General features: G+C 40.1%; 1 pseudogene; it reads left to right on the top strand.

The window, feature by feature from the left end:
* The first annotated feature begins 3,701 nt into the window (after positions 1 to 3,701).
* LOC147434832 (small ribosomal subunit protein uS4y pseudogene) lies at positions 3,702 to 4,186 on the top strand (annotated as a pseudogene).
* Positions 4,187 to 6,683: the final 2,497 nt, after the last annotated feature.

The following is a 6,683-nucleotide window of genomic DNA, read 5'->3' as shown; positions in this document are numbered from 1 at the left end:
AAAAAAACCATAAGCAGTAATTTTAATGCAACATTTGGTAATCAAACAACACTGAAAAACCCCATGCCTAGTTTTATAAAACTTGCAGGACGAGACCACCAATAATATCAATAACACATCCTCCTTTCAGAGTGTTAACCCATGTGGAAAGAGACCTAAGTATGCAATAAGTAAAGTAAGAAATAGCAGTGACCGACCTGAGTAACTTGAGTAGAGAGCTCCATGCTTTGTAACAGAAACGCGGTAGAAAGTTTCAAACAATCAAGCACAACCAAAACTAAGTGAGGGGCAAAGATGCGCCCTCACCTTTAAATAGAGCAGGGAGGGAGGTTGCCATAACTCCAAATCGCGCAAAAACCCAGGTGTTTAGGGGGATCTCCAGCAGAGCAAATGAAGCCGCATATGCGGTGCCATGAGGAGGTAGCCAAAGTAATCATGGCAGGGTTTTACCCAAGGTAAAAAATACTCAAGTGTTGCGACAGACTAAACCCGGTAGTAAAACCCATAGCAGGTGGTTAGCAAAACCTAAGAGGTAAGTGAGCTCGGGCACTCCCTCAAGTGAGGTGGAGTGTGTGTAGTCCTTTCTAGCCACTGCCTTATCAGTGTTTTTAACCAAAGGGTTTTTTTTTTTAAATCTCATTAGGAAAAATTTGAACTCATTTTTGGGCCTTTTAAGAGTGCCACATCATCAAAGTTGTACAAAAAAAAGCAACCCGGTAGACCCCTCTAAATATTGCTTAGAACCGCATGATATGACCTATCATTGGAAAGTTCTTCAAAAATGGATTCTAAAGAGCCAAGGTCCGAAAAGCTTGGATGACGTTATGCCATTTTTTTTCAATCAACCAGGTTTTGTTACCGTTACGGTAATCTAAAATCACCTTTTTCTAGATGTACATGAAGGCAATGTCTGATACATGCATGCTATATATCAATAGGTAGCATTTGAAGAGTAGATTCTAAATATCCAACCTCCGACAAGTTTGGATCTTATTTGCAAAAAATTTACCGATCCCCACTTTTTGAAAGCTATGCCACATTAACAATTCTTACAAGGCCCATTTTTTAGTCCAAACTTTTCCTAATGCATAGAGGAGACTTAAAAAATATTCTAAAGTTCTCTTTTCATAAGAGAAAAATATCAAGAACTAGTAAAGTTTCCAATGTGTGTGTGTGTGTGTGTGTGTATTTATCAAAAAAGACCAATCCCAACAGGCCCCGATCCAAAGGGCTAGGTTTTGTGTGGTCCCACCCTTTTTTTAGAAAAAGCTACGAGTGCTAAAGTAACATTGTGTGTGTGTGTGTGTGTGTGTGTGTGTGTGTGTGTGTGTGTGTGTGTGTGAGAGAGAGAGAGAGAGAGAGAGAGAGAGAGTATACATACATATACATATCTATGTATGTATACTCTCTCTCTCTCTCTCTCTCTCTACTCCTCCTTCCCATAGAATTCACTTTTGTTGAAGACTTTTCTTGTAACTTATAATGTCTCTCTAGATTGTTCCTACACCCTTGAACATTTTGTTCTCTCTTTATCTCTCTTCCTGCGTCATTTGTTGGGCACTAAAAAATTGTCCTCTCTCTCTCTCTCTCTCTCTCTCTCTCTCTCTCTCTCAAGTTGATTTTTGATTGGTATCCTTGCCTGCCAAAATTTAAAGATTTTTAAGATAGCCCACTGGTTAACTCATAAAAATAAAAAGAACAATATATCCAAGAATTGGTAAAAGGTCCATCAATTGGGCAATGAGGGTTGGTCTTTGTCGGTATTTATTCCATTTTCTACGGGTGAAAAAATTTAGCTACCCTTTAAAACATACAATAATGCCAAAAAATAATATCTTGAAAATTTGAAGGGTGCGTGAGCTCAACGGTAAAATATTTCTCTCTCTCTCTCTCTCTCTCTCTCTCTCTCTCTCTCTCTCACACATGGTCAATAACGTGGATAATGACCCTTACATTTGCATGTCATGCATGTCCTCAAAGCAAGACAGCCCCAAGTCGACATTAGGCAACCTTTTTCTTTTTCTCAAGCTCTTTAAAGAAATACACAGTTCAAAAAATCTCTAAAAAATATCAATATTGGTCTTGAAAAAAGCCCCTTGAAAATACACTAATGCCAAAAAAATAATATCTTGAAAATTTGAAGGGTACATGAGATCAACAGTAAAATCTTTCTTTCTCTCTCTCCCTCATGCATGTGCATGTGTGCGCACACACAGGCAATGTGATGGTCTCTGTGTGTCTCTGTGTGTGTGTGTGTGTGTGTGTGTGTGTGAGTGTGTGTGTGTGTGTGTGTGTGTGTGAGAGAGAGAGAGAGAGAGAGTAACGTGGATAACGACCCTTGCATTTGCATGTTATGCATGTCCTCAAAGCAAGACAGTTGCACGTCAAGAGAGCTTTTTTCTTTTTCTCAAGCTCTTTAAAAAGATATACACTTCAAAAATTTCAAAAAAATATCAATATTGATCTTGAAAAAAACCCTTTGAAAAGATAAAGCCAAATATATCTTTGAAAATTACATTTTCATTAAATAAAAAAAATTTCACTCACATTCATCCTTTTGTGTTATATCTTCAAAAAGTAAATTTGTATCAAGTAACAAAACCTCGACTAAAGTTACCCGTTCTTGTTATGTGCAATCAGACTTAAACATTTGTTCTATGTAGAATAGAAAGTCTTTTGACTTTACATTTGAAAACGTTTATCATTTCTTTCATTCAGCAAGCAAGGGCTGTCCTTTCTTACAATCTTACCCTTCTCTTTTGCATTTTAGATTAAATATTTTGTAAGGTTTTTTTTGAAGTGAACAGGCAGTGACACATAAAGGCCCTCTTCTTCCTTGAAAATTTTAAGCTGTGTCATATATAGTTTAGATGCTACAAGTAAACACAATATATAATGTTGCAAACCAAGGGCATAGAGAAAAAGAGACTTTTGGGTAGGTATTGTGGCCTTCACAATAGACCCCAAAAAAATTGCAGATTTTCTTTGACAAGTTTGCCAATGGCTTCCATATTTTCAAGCAACATTTCCCACTAACCCAAAGACAATGGTACTATTTTTTGTTGGGTTGATCTTTTCCATTGTGTAAAACTTTCTTCTGTTAGTGTAAACCTTTTGTTTGAAACTCTTGAAGACTTGAAGGTAACCTTATGATGTCTTAAAAGCTCACAGCTAGTGATTCCATCGGTGGTATCCCTCTCTTTCTTTACTTCCATCCTTGTAAGCGTTTCCTCGTTGGAGACATCATCCATGAGGTCATCATTGGCACTATCCAACTTGGCATGTTGCACACGCTTTTTTCTTTGTTGATGAGAAACAAAAGAGGGGCAGCTTCCTCTTGTTTCTAAGAGGCAAAACAAAATTCTCTTCTTCACCATTTTCATCTCTCTCTCTCTCTCTCTCTCTCTCTCTCTCTCACACACACACACACACATGATCCCGCGTGTGTATTGTGCAATGCAATCTAAATTAACATAATATGGTGGAAGGGGGAGCCCTTTACACGTGTCAAAATCTGTGTAATGAAGGCTAAACTCCAAAACTGAGAGAAGCCCCTGTGCACGCGATAAAGAGGGAGAGAGAAAGAGAGAGACAGAGGCTGCCTTTGGCCGTACAAGTGAAACTATATGGCGGTGTCAATGGACTAAAACTTTAACTGGTTTTTAGAGAGTGCATCTTCTTCTAGCGAAGGAGGCGGCAGAATGGTGCGCGTCAATCTTTACTGCAACTATGGAAAGACGCTCAAGAAGCCTGTCATCCTTATAGAAGAAGCAGCTCGATGCAAAGTTGCAGCCAAAGTCTTAGAGTGGGGGTGAGGCTAGAGGTGCAAAGAGCTGAGAATGAAGCTTGGGTGGTTGGTGGTTGTTTACATGCAGAATCTTGGAGGGAGAGCTGACCGCTCTTCTACGTCACATGTTCAGATATGGCCTTCTAGATGAAAGCCAAAACAAGCTTGATTATGTTTTGGCATTGACAGTTAAGAAATTCTTGGAGCACCATCTGCAGGCTCTTGTCTACATTAAGTCGCTTATCAAGCAGAGTCATATCAGGGTTGGCAAGCAAGTTGTCAATGTTTCCTCCTTTCTCGTGAGAGTGGATTCATAGAAGCGTATACATATTGATTTTGCACTGTTGAGTCTCTCCCTTTAGTGATGGCAGACCTGGCCGCGAAGGCCGCTGGTGGTGAAGAAGAGGAAGATGAATATTAAAGTGACGTAGCTTTTGTTTTTTGAAGTCAAGAAACAAGGCATCAACAGGACGTGTGGCACTTCCGGTTAAGAGATTATGCATTTGTTCAAGATAGCTCTAACAGTATGCACAATATGCATTTTTTTATTTCCCTTGTTACAAATAGAACAAAAAGGTCAACAACATATTACGTTGGTTTTACAATGGTGGAAAATCATGTTATCCATGTAAATCAATAGCAAAAGCAAATCACAATAAAGAACTTGGGAAGTAATCTTATAGTTACTATGCGATGCTCTGTGTCATTTTGTTGTGTTTTGATTGTAAATTTTCCCCGTTTACTTTGCAATTCCTTATGTCATTTTGTTGTGTTTTGATATGTAAAGTTTTCGAGTTTCTCCCAACAGTATGAGGAAATCCCAACTTTTGGTTCTACACCCATTGCAAGTTGACATGCTATCAGAGTCTAGGCCTAGCATCGCATAGTGGACTAGAGCACAGAGAGAATTTGGTTGTGGCCCCTCTCTCTCTCTCTCTCTCTCTCTCTCTCTCTCTCACACACACACACACACACACACACACACACACACATAGCCCTTTGCATTGACTTCCTAGAATCACATATGAAGCAAATCAAAAGGTTCAAAAGACATGCAAGAGCAAAATACTAAGTTCGGGATGGATGCTTGACATCAAGAAATGGTTTGGAAGATGGGATGCATGTCACTTGGTCAAGGATGCGTTGATCGACTCCCAAGTTAATGAGGCCTTCTTACAACGCCAATGTATCACGGCTTGGGAGAAATCCAGAGGTTCTCGCTTCAGCCATTACACCACACACATTGCCCCAAACTACAAATCTCTCTTCTTCTCCGAACGAGGTAACCGAACCCATCACTACATCCTTGAGCCCATCCCGTTGAGTGCGATCCGCACCATTGCCTCCATTCGTCTTAGCTCCCATTCTCTACGCTGCGAGACAGGACGTTGGGGCACTGGCGAGGAGTTTCATCGAATTTGCACCTTATGCCCTCGTCATGTGCGAGAGAGTGAGTACCACACACTACTTGAGTGCTCAGCTTTTGACCACATTAGGTCCTCTTTTCCCCATATATTCAGCCATGAGCTCTCCCTACATACCTTCCTCTCCCAACCACGATGTGGACTCTCTATTGTGACGCTCATTTCAGCCATTTTTGAGCATCGAGAGTCACTTATGACCTCCACTCACACCACGTGACATGTTCATTTGGTCCCATAGTCATATTTGACCTCCGAGGACGATAATAGAACTCTCTCTCTCTCTCTCTCTCTCTCTCTCTCTCTCTCTCTCTCTAGATTTCCATCCACTAATAATAAGGTCTTTCAAAGGACCAATAGAAAAATGGAGCTCATTGCCAAGCCACATTGATGTTGACCACATGAAACTACGTCGTGTCGGCCATGATTTCTAGATGGCAAAAATATAAGTAAAACATCCCAAATTCCAACAAACTCAAGATCAAAGTAGAGATATCTCGGCACAGGTACAAGGCTCTTTTTGCCTAATTATCAAGCGGCTCAAAATTAAAGCTTGCTCATCAAATTTCAAATTCAAGCATGTTTTGATTTCCCCCCTGTTATGTCCAAATTGCAGGTGAGTGCATGGAAATCCAAAACAATATTGCCTCATTACACAAAGTCAAAGATCCACAGGATTTCTTATTGAAGTTTCGGATTTCGATTGAGAAGATGATGTTATGAATTAGGGTGATGCCAAATGAAAGGATATTGCATAAGTGATGGGGCCGGCCTGCTATCATTATTGTATGCAGGTGCGCCTGCATTTTTATTATAGTTAGAACGAGATATAGAGTGTCCAACACTGAGAATAGAGATGGTGTCGTATAAAGCCTCATGCGCACAAAGGTGGCCACTTGGCATCACCCATTTAGATACACCATTGGGTGGCGTTGAAGAGACGTGATACATCTTCGATGAAGAGTGCATTAGTGCCACTAGATAGAACACGTCCTCCCCCTCTGCAATGTCCAACGATGTGCGTGCATCCCACGTGCATGCATCAATATCACATTAATCAACCTCGTATCCCCTAATGTACCGTTTGCTACTTAATAAGATAGGAAAGAGCCTTTTTAATGCAATGTTGTAATTACTTGCTCGTTGCGATTCATGGGGTAAATGATGATTGGACCAAAGCCTTTCTTTTTTTTTCCCATAAAGGGCGCAAGAATTTTATATTAAGTACATAACAAAATTACATTGCACAACTTTACAAATTGTTGTTTCCTCTGAGTTACTTTGTACCGGTAGTAACGATTTACATTCTGAAACTATTACAAAGTTGGCTAGGGGAGTTTCATACACCTCTACAATCTATACCACCATAGTGACTTCATATATTTGATCACGGACTACCACCCAAGCTGCTTCCCCTAGGAAACGCGTTGATTACTTCCTGCAGATGGGTGATTAGTCGTATCCCATTGTCGAGT

The sequence above is a fragment of the Adiantum capillus-veneris genome, chromosome 19 (genome assembly GCF_014529385.1).
Source record: "Adiantum capillus-veneris isolate H3 chromosome 19, ASM1452938v2, whole genome shotgun sequence".
In the NCBI taxonomy this organism is placed as follows: Eukaryota; Viridiplantae; Streptophyta; class Polypodiopsida; order Polypodiales; family Pteridaceae; genus Adiantum; species Adiantum capillus-veneris.
This window is presented reverse-complemented; position numbering and strand designations above follow the sequence as displayed.